This window comes from Podarcis tiliguerta (assembly GCF_965153285.1).
Source record: "Podarcis tiliguerta genome assembly, chromosome: 14".
In the NCBI taxonomy this organism is placed as follows: domain Eukaryota; kingdom Metazoa; phylum Chordata; class Lepidosauria; order Squamata; family Lacertidae; genus Podarcis; species Podarcis tiliguerta.
Window position 1 is genome coordinate 16,926,710 of NC_139547.1, and position 15,744 is coordinate 16,942,453.

Sequence of the window (15,744 nt, forward strand, 5' to 3'; positions counted from 1 at the left end):
CATTTGAAGTTTTTTGAGACTCTCAGGAGGATGCCAATTGGACCCAGAGTTTTGGCAGTTTAAATTTTGTCTATTGGGCCTAGAACTTCATATCTCATCTCCATTATCCATATTAGTTCCTCAGACTCATCTCCTGCAAAGGTACTGGGTTCTGCTCTATATCTCCATTGTGAAGACAGATGCAAACAAATCATTCTGCTTCTCTGCAATCTCTTTGTCCTTCTTTATAACTCCCTTGTTGTCCAAGGGTCTTCCTAGATGGTTTCCTGCTACTAATATATTTGAACAACTTCTCCTTGTTGGTCTTTATTTTTATAGTAATGTGTTCCTCAACGTCTTTTATTTTTTTAAAGCATCCCTTACTGTCTGTACTTTTTGGGCCACAGTTTGTGTTCCTTTTCATTCTCTTCATCTGGACAAGACTTCAGTTATTTGAAGGAAACCTTCTTGCCTCTAATAGCTTCTCTCACTCGACTTGTTAATCATGCCAGTGTCCTCTTGTCTCTTATGGTACTTTTCCTGGATCTGTGGTATACACTCCAGCTGAGTATCTAATAGCGTGTTTGGAGATAAAAGCATTTTGGAGTGATTTGACCCCCTTGACTTTCCGTTTCAACAATTCTTTTTTTAAAAAAACACACCAGTCTCCTCATTTGTTGGGATACTTCAGTCAGTAGAGCGTGAGACTCTTAAATCTATGATTTTCCTCTCTCAAAATCAGATGTGACCGTGTTGGATTTTCTAGGCAATTGGCTATTTACATGTTTATTTAATATAACAGGACTATGGCGTCCGCTCCCAGTTGGCTCAACAACGCTCTAACTTGCACAAGGTCCTGGGTGCCACTCCAAGATGGTTTTCTCTGAAATGCTACCAGTTCCATGTGCAGGGCCAGACAGACAGGTTCAGCTTTGTGGTCTCAATATATAAATGAGATGTTGGTGTCAGGAGGAGGGGTTTGGATTCATAGGCACTGGGGAACATTATGGGGCAAGCTAGGCCTGTAGTTGAATGTTCATGAAGTTATTTATTTATTTATTTATTTATTTATTTATTTAACAAACTGATACGGAAATGTGGAAAATTGAACCAAAGATTGGAAAAAATGAGGAAAAAAACTGAAATTGAACGATTCACACTAGGTGCAAATTTGCAATGGGTGGAGTAGCCAGACCATAGGTTGAATGATTGGTTAATGGCACTCAGTTACTACAGAACGGAAATAGGCCCGAAAGCTTATTATGTCTGCCAGCAGTTGATTTAATTAAAACAGCATCTTTCTCCACAGAGATTCTTACACCCACAAGCACTTGCCACTCTTTCTCGCAATAGATAAATAATTAGTTCGCTGTACCGAAAACCTCACAACTTAGACATTGCCAACTCAGTGGTTACATCAGTTAATTAATGTCTATTGATAGACATTACATCATGGTAAGGAACACATGATGTCCTCTGCTGCTGAATAAGTCATAGCTTTACCTTTCAAGACAGAATAGACTAAACGTAACCACATAGGCGTTGTTGTTGTTGTTGGCATTTGTCTGTCTCAAGAGACAATGGAATGCACCCCCAGGGGTGTAGTCAAACCGCAGGAGGATAACTGCGCCCGAGACTAGCTGCAGAGACTAATAATTCAACTTGTTATTTGACTCCCACAAAGAGCTGATTCACACCCCTAGCAGATAGTACTGAGTTGATGGACCAGTGGTCTGACTTGGTTCAAGACAGCTTCCTACATTCCTGAAAAAAGTGTGTTCTGCCTGTAAAAATGGTCGATTCCCACTCATCCAGACAAGCTTGGCACCCATTCCACTTCACAAAGAAGTCTCTTTTGTCAGCTCTGAAGTGGCTGCTTGCTTCTGCTCATCAATCTGAAACCTGAAGGAAGCCTTGGCTGGTCTTGCAGTTGGCACAGATTCTTCTAGGTGATTCATGAGGACTGAAGTGCCTCGGCACACAAGCCACAAATTGAATTTCACCAGCTCTTCCCCTGCTGCCAGTTAGGAGACAAAACAAATAGTTGCTATTTCCACCCCTGTCCTCCTCATGATCCCTTTGTTCTATCTGAAAGCTCAAGACCCATGCTCTGATGGCGCAGATGTGTGCTGGAAAAGTTTACTGCTGCTCTTCAAGCAACTTGGAGAAATACCCCCTCTTAAACGCTGGTGTTGGATAATTTCCAGGTATTTGTGAAACCACGTGGAGCTGGACTTGGGAAGAGCGCACTGCTGTCCACATTCCCACCAAGATGGTACAAGAGAGAAGTGTGTCCTGGGGAAAAAGGAGAAGAAATCACTAAGGCACTTGTGGTCTGTGGATAATCAGGTTGAGTAAGGACTCCTCACCTTCTGGAGAAGCAGGCTGCCACTCTGCCAGGGAGCTGACAAGGAGAACAGGTCATTCGCAGATCAGAGAAAGGCGGTGAAACACTGGCTAACTTACAGTTAGGTAAAGGTAAACGGACCCCTGACCATTAGGTCCAGTCGTGACCGACTCTGGGGTTGCGGCACTCATCTCGCTTTATTGGCCGAGGGAGCCAGCGTACAGCTTCCAGGTCATGTGGCCAGCATGACTAAGCTGCTTCTGGCGAACCAGAGCAGTGCACAGAAACGCTGTTTACCTTCCCGCCAGAGCGGTGCCTATTTATCTACTTGCACTTTGACGTGCTTTCAAACTGCTAGGTTGGCAGGAGCAGGGACCGAACAATGGGAGCTCACCCATCGCAGGGATTTGAACCACCAACCTTCTGAACGGCAAGTCCTAGGCTCTGTGGTTTAACCCATAGCACCACCTGCGTCCCTTAACTTATAGTTAGTTTCTTTATTAAGGAAGCAGAACAGAGAACACACAGAGACTTCTAAGATTTGCTCCTGTCTAGCTGAAGTATTTGCCTGAAGTGGCTTGTAACTCCCTATCCTCCGTGTCAGGCCCCTTTCTCTGGCTACAGCAGGGTCCCCAAACTAAGGCCCATGGGCCGGATAAGGCCTGAGGGACTCGCTTATCCAGCCTGCAACGACCCCCGCCACCTGCTGCCACCGCCTGCTCTTACCGGCACTGCGCTGCGCAGCTGCCAGTTCCGGGTCGGAGGAGCACTGGAAATAGCTTGTGTGCATGCGCAAGCATTATTTGCGCATGCACAAGTGTTATTTCCAGTGCACATCCGGGTCGGAGGAGGCCCGTGCACATGCGCACAAGCCATTTCCGGTGCTCCTCCGACCCGGAAGTGCGCCAGAATTAGCATGTATGCATGCATATGGGCACGCGCTCCTCCGCCCTCCGGCCTGCTTCACAATCAGCGCTGGAGACACCGGCCCGAGGCGTGGTAAGTTCACTGACCCCTGGTCTACAGCAAGCCCCAAGAGACCCTTTCTGTTTCTAAAGGTAAAGGGACCCCTGACCGTTAGGTCCAGTCGTGACCGACTCTGGGGTTGCGGCTCTCATCTCGCTTTATTGGCCGAAGGAGCTTCCGGGTCATGTGGCCAGCATGACTAAGCCGCTTCTAGCGAACCAGAGCAGTGTATGGAAATGCGTTTACCTTCCCGCCGGAGTGGTACCTATTTATCTACTTTATTTATCTACGTGCTTTCGAACTGCTAGGTTGGCAGGAGCTGGGGCCGAGCAATGGAAGCTCACCCCATTGTGGGGATTCGAACCCCTGACCTTCTGATTGGCAAGTCCCAGGCTCTGTGGTTTAACCCACAGCGTCATCCGTGTCCCTCACTTCTGTTTCTACCTGGCCCTTTATTTGGTAACATGCCATAGACGGCTTGTTCTGGGAGTGGGGAGGGGGCTTGCAGTCTGTTAGCAGAGAAGCTGTCAGAGTGCCTCTGTGGTGGAACTGCCAAGTTTGATTCCTCTCTCTGCCCTGTGCTGGGGCACCTGCCTGTTTCCTCCTCTTCGTCATCTTTCAAGCTCCCAGTCTCCAGTGCTTCCCAGCTCTTCCCTTCTTCTGGGGTGTATCTGGTTTCTCACCTCCAGGATCCAGGATTCAAATCCTCTCCCTCTGTACTTTTCCTGGAGGGCTCTTGGTCAGGCAGTTGCCACCATTCTCCCTCATTCATCCAGTCCCTGGCTACCCAGTGGTAGTCACGTCTGCATTATGTAAGAGCTGCCCTATACTGTGTCAGATAAATTGGTCCACTTACCTTGGTTTCGTCTTCCCTGACTGGCAGCAGTTCTCTGGGACTTCAGACAGGTGTGTCTCCTAGCCCTACCCAGCAATGCTGGGGGATTATACCTGGGAGCTTTTTCATGCAAAAGAGATGCTCTACCACAGCTGAATCTTCTTGCTCAGTTCCAATAGCATGAGCTCAGCATCTCCCACACTGGACGTTCCCCTGTAAACATAACCACAATGTATTGGTTGCCAAGAATGGACACTCACCCTTGTATCAGTTCTGAGTGGATGAGTGGTACACAGAGGTGCTAAGATAGGGCTGCCATATTTCAAAAAGTGAAAATAAGGACACACACACACACACACACACACACACCGTTTGTGAACTCTTTTTAATGAAATTCACCAAAATCTACACTTCCGCCATACACCTGGATTTCCCTAGACATTTCAGCGATTTCTGCCCAGATGTTCTTTACAAGGGCTGAATACTGGCTATGTCTGAGAAATTCCGGACATTTGGCAACCCTAGCTAAGACCTTCTTTCTATGAGCGAACATGAAGGTGGCTGATGAAGGTGCCTTTTTCCATTTTGAGGGGGCAGCAGAATGGGGTGGGGGCATACCCATGCCCTTTTGTCACCTTTTCTGCTCTTTTAGATGTGGCAGCCATTTTGTGTTATGCCATGTCCCCACAGCAGCCATTTTTTGACCGGCATCTGCAGCACTTCGGCAAAACTTCGAATGTGCCCATGTATCCAAAAAAGTTGGCAGCCCCTGTCCTCGAGGGCCACAGGTTCCCCATCCCTGGTGATAAGATGAATGATAAAAATATATATATAAGGAAATAAATACAATCACCCACATACACACTCACACCCCTTTACAGTGGTACCTCGGGTTAAGTACTTAATTCGTTCCAGAGGTCCGTTCTTAACCTGAAACTGTTCTTAACCTGAAGCACCACTTTAGCTAATGGGGCCTCCCACTGCCGCCGGGCCGCCGGAGCACAATTTCTGTTCTCATCCTGAAGCAAAGTTCTTAACCCGAGGTACTATTTCTGGGTTAGCGGAGTCTGTAACCTGAAGCATATGTAACCTGAAGCGTATGTAACCTGAGGTACCACTGTACTTGTATTTCTAAATAGTTGTTTGCTTTTGCAGGAATCTAGAGGAGGCTCACACCTTAAAACCAGTTACCGTATTTTTTGCTCTATAAGACTCACTTTTTCCCTCCTAGAAAGTAAGGGGAAATGTGTGTGCGTCTTATGGAGCGAATGCAGGCTGCGCAGCTATCACAGAAGCCAGAACAGAAAGAGGGATTGCTGCTTTCACTGCGTAGCGATCCCTCTTGCTGTTCTGGCTTCTGAGATTCAGAATATTTTTTTTCTTGTTTTCCTCTTCCAAAAACTAGGTGCGTCTTGTGGTCTGGCGCGTCTTATAGAGCAAAAAATAGGGTACTTCTTTTATTGTCTTCTTTTGGATGTAGAACCCCTCCTCAATGTGTTGGGCGAGATACACATCAGGGTGTATTGACGCTGAAAAAAACAAATCCCTCTAACTGTATTACTTTGGGCTTGAAATTGCATTGTGCGACATCATCATCAGCTGATATCCTCTACAAAGCTACAACCCTGAATGTGGATGCCGATTTGGATAGATGAACTACTTATCTTAATATACATGTTGCAATTAGGATGGATGGATAATTCTTATTGTTACAGTGAACTGACATTTCCACCCCCTTTCTGTTATATTTGCAATAAAAATCTGTCTGTCTGTATAAATGTACTGACCTAGATCCCAGCTTCAGTTTCTGCACCTTTAGCCTGAAGGGCACAGTTAGAGCAGATTAGGCATGTGTCAATATGGTGTCTGCAAATTAGCTCCCACAAGAACTGAGCTGCTCATTGTTCCCCGCTAACACTGTCTAATAATAATCCATTTTCTCCCCATTTCGGAATCGCGAGCGGCATTTGCATTCAAAATGATTTTAACAAATACAGCACACGGAGGCAGCGCCTGGTGCAAAATGAACTGGGAATCGTTTCACGCATTTGGGGTTGTTAACAAAGTGAGCCTGCCTGCCTATTGGATGCCATCTGTCTGGTTATTGACAGCCCTGTCAAGGAAGGGGAGGGAGAAGATCTTGAGAGAGTTGGCAGCTGCCCAGCTTGCCTCCGTTCTGCTTTCTAGTGTTTCCATAACAGATGTTCTGCCACATGCCCGGGGTTGCTGCAGAAGAGTTGATGTGTGCACTCAAAAATAGGTGATTTTCTTTTAAGGCACAAGAGATGGTATCTCGCCTTCTGCAAGGCAGGTTTCGAAGATGGGACTGCGTCTGTGGGAGAGAATCCTGCCTTCACTTTTATTTTTATTTCCCTCAAAGATGGGGGGAGATTTGGAAGCGAGGCATGGTTGCCCACCTGGTTGAATTCTTGCACGCAGGCAGCACTGTTTGTTGCAAGCAAGACCTTCTTGTTTGATTCTAGGGGAGGCTGGTCCAAGAGGGGCACTGCCCTGCCGACCTCACTCTGCCCCCAACTACCTGCATTCTACCTGCATACCTTACCATTCTTACCTGCACTGGCTATCAGCTTCTTCCTCCTAAGTCTGTCTCGCCTCTGTATAACTCAGCAGTACAAGAGGATGAGGGCAAAACTAGAATTAGCTGGGTCTCCCTGCCTTTCATCCTGCTCGCCCTCAAAATTCCCTCTTGCCAATGCCTGTTGGTTGATTGTAGAAGGAAGCTCCCTCCAGGGCCTGTTTGAGACATTTACTTCCTGAGGCAAAGGATAAGAATGCACCTTCCTCTTTTAGAGGTGATATCTGGTGCCCTAGTGATGTATGGAAGTGAGAGCTGGACCATAAAGAAGGCTGATCGCCGAAGAATTGATGCTTTTGAATTATGGTGCTGGAGGAGACTCTTGAGAGTCCCATGGACTGCAAGAAGATCAAACGTATCCATTCTTAAGGAAATCAGCCCTGAGTGCTCACTGGAAGGACAGATCCTGAAGCTGAGACTCCAATACTTTGGCCACCTCATGAGAAGAGAAGACTCCCTGGAAAAGACCCTGATGTTGGGAAAGATGGAGGGCACAAGGAGAAGGGGACGACAGAGGACAAGATGGTTGGATGGTGTTCTCGAAGCTATCAGCATGAGTTTGACCAAACTGCGGGAGGCAGTGGAGGACAGAAGTGCCTGGCGTGCTCTGGTCCATGGGGTCACGAAGAGTCGGACACGACTAAACAACAACAACACCTGGTGCCCAAGATTAGGCAGCCTGGCACATGTGTGTGACGTCTTGCACATGACACACGGTGCACGCATGGTGTCGCATTGTTGGGAGGAGCCTGAGTGTGGAGGCCAGTGCAGCTTCCTCTCTCACACTCAAGAGGAGCTAACCACTGACCCACTCCATGCTCAGCTTCCTTTGTCCCCTCAACATTGACGGGGCCCAGCCCCTGCCAGCAGATTTTGAGGGGGCCCAACACACCTCTGCCCCTAAGAGTTGGTGTGCCTGCCCTCTTTCCACATACAGAAGTGAACTGGATGAGTAGTTGAATCTTACTGTAACATTGATGACAGGGCAACATCCTCAGGGCATCAGGTCAACTTATGGGTGGCAGACCAAGCTGTGTGACGCCCTGAACAACTCTGTCCTCCTCTGACAGAGGTGAGGAGCAAGGGAGGAACTGCTGAGGGGGTTGGCACTGCTGCCTTCCACCCACAAAAAACCCCCACACCCACTCCAACATCTGTCATCTCAGGCAGTCACCTCACTCTGTCTAATGGTAGAGCTGGTCTTGGCTTCTTCACAGATGGAAGAGGCATCTGGGCAGAAATAAGTTGAGCACTGCCTATTTTGCGACATTGGGAGTGTCTTTTGCCGCCAGGACATCTCCCATGATTCCCTGGAGGCAAAAGATGTTGCCAGCATCTCTATGCTGCCATCACTTTACTTCAGGGTTAGGGAACCTCAGGCCTTCGCAGAGGCCAAATGAAACCTTTCACCAGTCAGCCCCCTCTCCTCAGGCCACATCCCTCACCAGCCCTGATTTGTACCTTCTCTGAGTGTTTTTGCCTGGATGGAATGTGTCCTTGAACTAAGGAAAATGTTTCTTGCTTCCCTGGCTGGAGGATAAAGAGGGGCGCATAAGTGCAGAAGCTAGCACACTGTACAACAAAGGTAAAATTTGCATCTCAGCAGGGACTGCTGCCCTTGAGCTGAAAAAAGTCCTCCACTCATTTGACTTAATGAGTCCTGGACAAATGTCCAGGAAGGAGGAGAAACCCAGCAGGCCTCACCTGTTTCAAGAGAGCCCTCCTCACCTGCCTGCTTTGTACCAAGGTGAGGTTTTCGTTTAGGGGATGGGGTAATGAGCAGTGTAGGTGATTGGTTATTTCTGCAAATAATAATAATAATAATAATAATAATAATAATAATAATAATAATAATAGGTGGAGAAGGCATCAGGGAGAGAGGAATGAAGAACCCCCTCATGTTCTGATTGCCTATGGAGCACCAGCAACTGAAAATGGGGAGAGGTGAATTAGGGAAGGTTTGATGAATCATGGAAGGATACTGGGCCCTCATCTAGCCCTCTGGAACCAGTTACCAACTAATATTAGACAGTTGCGCAGCATCATGATGCTTAGATGCCTACTGAAGACGATGAAGAAGTTTCTTCCTGAGGTGTGACCCAATCATTTATGAACGGCGAATTGCACATCTGTGGGAATGGCTTTATTTTTACAATTTGTGTGAAATTTTAGCTGATTGTTATCCTGTTGTGCCCAGGCTATGAAATGGTTTATTAATTTGTAATAATAATAATAATAATAATAATAATAATAATAATAATAATGCCTGAATTGGGAGTTGGATGGGGTCCAGTTCACTTCAGAATGCCTCCAAATAATCCTTATTTATTAATTTCCCCTTTTTATTTTGGAGGAGGGAACAGCATGTCATCGTCTGAGGCAATACGACGAGAACTTGAGAAAGTTTGTCCATTGCTAATTCTGTATTCTGCACTTCCCCTTTCCCCAGCCTGACCTAAATCCTCATCAGTGGCGTAGCGTGGGGGGTGCAGGGGGGGCCGGCCTCACCGGGCGCAACATCTGGGGGGTGGGGCGCGCTCGCACTCACAGCTCTCTGCCCCTACCTGGCTCACTCACTCTCTCTCACTGCAGTGCTGGCTGTGCGAATCCGATCCGAGCCGCCGGGTCGCCGCCCACTGTGGAGGGGAGGGTGCCAGGCGTGCGGTGCGGAGAGAGAGTGAGGGACTATCTGGGGGAGGGACAGTGCAGCGGGGGGGGGGGCACAAATTACTTGCCTTGCCCCGGGTTAGGGGGCGCAAATTACTTGCCTTGCCCCGGGTGCTGACAACCCACGCTACGCCACTGATCCTCATGCCTCTCCCCTCCAAATCTCCATGCACATTCTACTTTAGGAGAGCCAGGGATCCATTTTGACATCCCTTCTGCATCTACCACTCGCCCTGGTCTTTCCGAATCTGACATTATCCACCCAGATGCTAACAACAACAGCAAGATACCACAAAGAACTCAAAAACTGTGTAGCGGGTGACTGTTTGTTTGTTGCATTTTGTATTATTACCTCCTGCTTCGCATAATCCCAACAAGTGATGTCGTTCATTCTGCTTCTGTGCAATTCAAGCAAGGTGTGAAGACATTTCAGCAAGCCCAGACGGTGCTTTATAGTTCCTTAAAAAAAAGAAAAAAAGCAATTGCTTCCCTTTGGTCCTTCTGTCTGTCAAGCTTCGTTGGTTGTCAATGAGGTGGCAGAACAGAGTTATCATCTGCCTGCAGCAAGACCTGTTACCGCTGATAGGCGAAGGGATTTCTTTCCCCCCTGTAGCAATAAAATGGAGACAGACAGAGAGGCAAATTCAAGCATGCAACATACAACAGCCTATATATCTTCTTAGCACAAACAGTCTGTGTGCACTTTCTGTTTCAGGAACTTGGACGTTCAAAATGCTTAACAGGATTATCTTGTAGAGGGTGTGTGGGTGTGTGAACAGGATGACAACGGGGCATCGTTTAGATAAATCCTCCACTTCCTAAGGATGATTTTGGTGAGGCAAATTCTGTGCTGTGGAAAAATGCTTTCCCCCCCGCAAAAAAATAACAAAAATGATGCTGTGGTGTAATTAGTTTGGGAAGAACCATAGCTCAGTGCTAGAGCAAGTGCTTCGAATGTAGAAGATCCTGGATTCAATCTCCACCATCTTCAGATAGAGCAGGGAAATAAATAATAATAATAATAATAATAATAATAATAATAATAATAAACATAATAATAAACACAACCTTGATGGCAGAAAGTGAAGAGGAATTAAAGAATCTTTTAACGAGGGCGAAAGAGGAGAAAATATGGTGAAATATGGTGTGAAGCTCAACATCAAAATAACTAAGATCACGACCACTGGTCCCATCACCTCCTGGCAAATAGAAGGGGAAGAAATGGAGGCAGTGAGAGATTTTACTTTCTTGGGCTCCATTATCACTGCAGATGGTGACAGCAGTCATGAAATTAAAAAACGCCTGCTTCTTGGGAGAAAAGCAATGACAAACCTAGACAGCCTCTTAAAAAGCAGAGACATCACCTTGCCAACAAAGGTCCATATAGTTAAAGCTATGGTTTTCCCAGTAGTGATGTACGGAAGTGAGAGCTGGACCATAAAGAAGGCCGATTGCCAAAGAATTGATGCTTTTGAATTCTGGTGCTGGAGGAGACTCTTGAGAGTCCCATGGACTGCAAGAAGATCAAACCTATCCATTCTGAAGGAAATCAGCCCTGAGTGCTCACTGGAAGGACAGATCCTGAAGCTGAGGCTCCAATACTTTGGACCATAAAGAGCTAGATGGATCAATGGTCTGATTCAGTACAGGGCAGCTTGTGATGGTCTATCATGAAGTCGCTGGTCACGTCGCCTGAGATATGTCTGCAGGCAGAAAGAACAAAGATCCTCAGCATCACCTAATAGATTCTGGCCACAAACAAATCCCACTCACCCTCCACATGCAAGTCACCCATGATAATACTGAATGTTTGAGTTTCCCCCCTCTAATCATATTTTTAAACCAGTCTGTGTAGTAAATAGATCCGTTAAATAATAAGTCAGTCAAGGAAAATAAAATAAATATTTGAGAAGAAGGAGAGTTTGGATTTGATATCCCACTTTATTACTACCCTAAGAAGTCTCAAATCAGCTACGAATCTCCTCCCCCCCCCCCAACAAACACTCTGTGAGGTGAATGGGGCTGAGAGACTTCAGAGAAGTGTGACTAGCCCAAGGTCACCCAGCAGCTGCATGTGGAGGAGCAGGGAAGCGAACCCGGTTGACCAGATTATGAGTCCACTGCTCTTAACCACTACACCACACAGGCTCTCGGTCTTAAGGAGCTTAAGACAGTGCACAAGGTTCCTCTGCTCCCACATCACTACAACCCTGTGAGGTAGGTTACACTGCGAGTAGTGACCATCTCAGGCCATCCTGGGAGTTTCATCGCTAAACAAGGATTTGAATCCAGATCCTCAAAGTGGCTTTTAGCAATTATTTTCATGTCTTCTGAACCATAGGTCAGCGGTCTTTTGTAGAGAGGCTTTTGATGTTTTATATCTTCATTGTAAGAAACAGCAGCACACCAAGCTCATGCAGAGATGTGGGGTGATTGACTGGTGCTGTGGTTCTAGACAAGGAAAGGTAAATGGTTCACTGCTACGGATGCAGACATCTGCCACCCAGCAGCAAACGTTGATCTCTTTTTGCAGATGACCAAATGTTAAAAATGCAGGTAAGGAATAAAAGTTTAATGCCTGTGAAATGATTGGGAACGCTGGAAAAGACGCAGCATATGGTATATATAATTCCAAGTGATAAAAAGATAAGCACTGCAAAGTATTTATGATTATGGAAGGGGGCTATAGTCCTGAAATCTGTCATACATAAACTAAACCAGAAAATGAGCTTTGAATCCGATCGCAGGCAACAATCATACCAGGGATTGCACTGAACAAATGAGAACCGCCGTTTCTAACAGTTCGGGAGCATTTCGTGAAATTAAAGGGAATGCAATTGTGGTTTAACTGATCTGTGACAGAAAGCAGAAAAGGTGCACTCTTGTCTACTATGAGAATATCAGATAGTGAGAGTTGTGAATGCCAAACACAACACAGACACACAGGTGCACAAGTATTTGTGCATAGATACGCACTTATGTGTGTAGGCATGCGAACACATTCACACTCATACACAACCCTCGTGGTGGTTGAGGATACATGACTGCAAACATTCCACTTGCTTAGTCAATCTCAATATCCACACCAATTCCGATACTGTCTGAAGGCTGTCAATCACCTCCAAGTGACAATTCTGACTTAAAAGGCAAAATAAAAAAGGTCTGCATCGTTGCACATGCCACATTTCACATGTATGTGCAGCTCAGTGATGTAGACATATTAGCTGCTGCAAGAAGCCTCCTAGCTCTTAGCCACATCAGAACGAAGTGACGGGATTATTTATAAAGACACAGTTCTCCCCACCCCAAGCCATTCAGCAAATACATAGAACAATATATATATATATATATATATATATTCTCATTCTTACCTTTTGGATCAGAGGCAGGTGCCAATGGTTGAGGCCCCTACATGTGGTTAACCAGCATACTAGGACACAGACCATGCTCTCCGCCTGCAGGTGATGCTTGTGATGTAGATACTGGACCACTTTTTGACAGCTGATAGTCTGGGAGAGAGGCTGGAGTTATTTAGCATCTTTGCATTCACGGCAAGTCAGACTGTGCAGCGGGAGCATCTATATTTAATTTGGCAGTCGCTCTGGATGACCTCAAAGGCTTTTTCATTTTCTTGCTCTGCTTCTCTCTCTCTCTCTCTCTCTCTCTCTCTCTCTCTCTCTCTCTGCCTTCGTCTTCATTGCTTAGCAACAATCAAGGGTGAACTTGCTCTTAAGCCAAGCACCACTACAGATATGGCTCCGATCTCTGCCGGCTGAGTGCATCCTAGTCAACCTTTCCTTTTCGCGTCTCCCACCGCTTGGCATTTCCCTCCACCCTTTCCTGTCTTGCTCTTCCACTCAAGCAGAAGTTTTCACTCTTTCCCCCCTCCCAATTCCAAACACATTGCAGTAGATGGGGAGGCAGCGTCTAAAACAAACGGCAAGGCAGCGGAGGCAGGGGAGCAAGGAGTTTTATTGGATGCCAGTAGCCCTGATGCGGCTAGGTGAATGCAAGGTTGAACTGCACAATTGAGTAACAGCCAGGAAGGGGGCCCCGGAAGTGGTTAACCCCTGCTTTTCCTTGAAATTAATTCCTGGACTTGATAAGAGCCCATATACAGTGGTGCCTCGCAAGACGAAATTAATTTTTTCCGCAAGTTTTTTCGTTGAGCGAGTTTTTTCGTCTTGCGAAGCACCCTGCAGTTAAACACTAACAACGGTGGGGAGAAGCAGGGCAGCTGCCACAGCCGGTACCTCGGACTCACCCGTGCCTTGTGGCCACCGCGCGACGCGGCTGCTGGAGGGTGGCGGGGCTCAGGAGCGCGACTCTGGCTGCAACGGCTCTCTGAGAGGAGCGCGCGAGGGCGGTGGGCAGCGGCGTGAGGCAGCCGGAAGGTCGGCCGTCAGCCGGAAGGTCGGAGGGAGCCGGAGGAGTCGTCAGCCGGAAGGTGGGAAGGAGCCAGAGGAGCGGGGAAGCGAGCATGCGTGCGTGCAGTGACCGTCGCCATGACAGGAGAGGCAGGGCTGTTTCGTCTAGCGAAGCAAGCCCTTAGGAAAATCTGTCTTGCGAAGCACCTCAGAAAACGAAAAACCCTTTCGTCTAGCGAGTTTTTCGTCTTCTGAGGCATTCGTCTTGCGGGGTACCACTGTAATTAGGACTATCAATGACAACAAGTCATGATGGCTTTGCTTGACCTCCATAGTTGGAGACAGTAATGCTTCAAACTATTGCTTGGTGGAAACCACAGGAGGGGAGAGTACTCCTATGCTTAAACCCTGCTTGTGGGTTTCCCTCAAGCATCTGGTTGGCCACTGTGAGAACAGAATGCTGACTGTATGGACCTTTGGCCTGGTATGTCCCACAGAGGAACTTACAGTCTTCAAAACAACAACAACAACAACAACAACAACAACACATCCTGAAGGTCCCAGGCCACAGAGAGGTTAGGCTGGCCTCAACTAGAGCCAGGGCTTTTTCGGCTGTGGCTCCGATCTGGTGGAACGCTCTGACACAAGAGACTAGGGCCCTGCGGGACCTGACATCTTTCCGCAGGGCCTGCAAGACAGAGCTGTTCCACCAGGCCTTTGGCCAGGGCACAGCCTGACTCCCTCCTTTGGCAAGCCTCACAGAACTCTAGCCCAATGGTTGCCATCAATTTGATTTGAATTAATTTTATAATGAAATGATTTTAGAATGTTGTACTATTTTATTGTTGTTAGCTGCCCCGAGCCCGGCTTTGGCTGGGGAGGGCGGGATATAAATAACATTTATTATTATTATTATTATCCAGCAGGCTCTTCATAGGCAGGGTCATCTTTCCCATAGGTGCTAGGGGTGTGGGACACCCGGGCGCTGGGCTCTCAGGGGCGCCAGGCTGAGAGTCCAGGGCCTGAGAATTGAGTCCAGGGAAGAGCCCGTCTGTTGGTCAGAGCGCCATGGCAGGATCTTCTGTTGCCGGTGGCTCTGCGCCATGAGTTAGGGGGCAACCGAGCCAGCAAGATATGAGGCGGCCAGCAGGCTCCACCCTCCTGCGCGCCTGGAACTGGGCAACCGGGGGGGGGGGGAGCTGGGCAGATCTTTGCACCCTGGCGCTGCAAATGCTTAAGACAACCCTGTTCGTATGTTCCTATTTGCAAATCTGCTGCCTTGTAGGAGTGCTGGCTACTTGGACTCCTGTAAATACACCGATAATTGCAAAAGTCGTTATCACTTCCCAGTGATCTGTCCTCTGTGAGAAATTGGAACACACAAGGATCTCTGGCGCCAGAACTTCTCAATGCTCAGAGAACATGCCCCTGCATTGGACTCCCTTTAACCTGCCATTTAACGTGGAAGACCTTGCGAGAACAATCTGATGGCCTCTCGACAGCGGTACTTAGAACGATCACCTGTGCGAACCCACATTGTTTTGAAGCCCATTCAAAGTTGCCTAAAGGAGCTGCCTGTCAAGTTCATTCAGTCGCTAAGCTGGATTTCATTGAACAGCTAATTCTCTCCCACTCTCTTTTCTCCCGGCCACCTAATGGATCAAGCAAGTTCAAGTGGAGATAAATGGATACAAGAGGCTAGCAAATAACTAAGCATCACAGCATCCTCTGCTGATACGCTTAGCTGAGGTTTTAGCTCCTAAACCTTGCAAAATCCAGCACCCTGCCGCCCCTCCTAAGGATTAAGAACAGGCTGTAAACTAGCTATATTCCTGATTCTCAAGAGAATCAAAATGATAAGAAATAGCGACAGGCAAGGGATGTGTTTTAAATGCATATATACATAAAATGTGGCCATTCCAACCTGAACAACCTTTGCTTGTCCCCCACTGCCTCTTGTATTGAGTATCCCCTTATGTCTAAGCCA

At 47.3% G+C, this 15,744-nt stretch overlaps 1 long non-coding RNA gene across 1 annotated transcript; it reads right to left on the bottom strand.

Annotated features, from left to right (window-relative positions):
• Positions 1-338: 338 nt before the first annotated feature.
• Positions 339-13,300, bottom strand: LOC310663885. Its single transcript, XR_014504630.1, has 4 exons — positions 12,762-13,300; positions 9,743-9,997; positions 4,149-4,340; positions 339-2,274 (listed from the first exon to the last, which is right to left on the bottom strand). It is a non-coding gene; the product is annotated as an uncharacterized lncRNA (long non-coding RNA).
• Between the last annotated feature and the right edge of the window lie 2,444 nt (positions 13,301-15,744).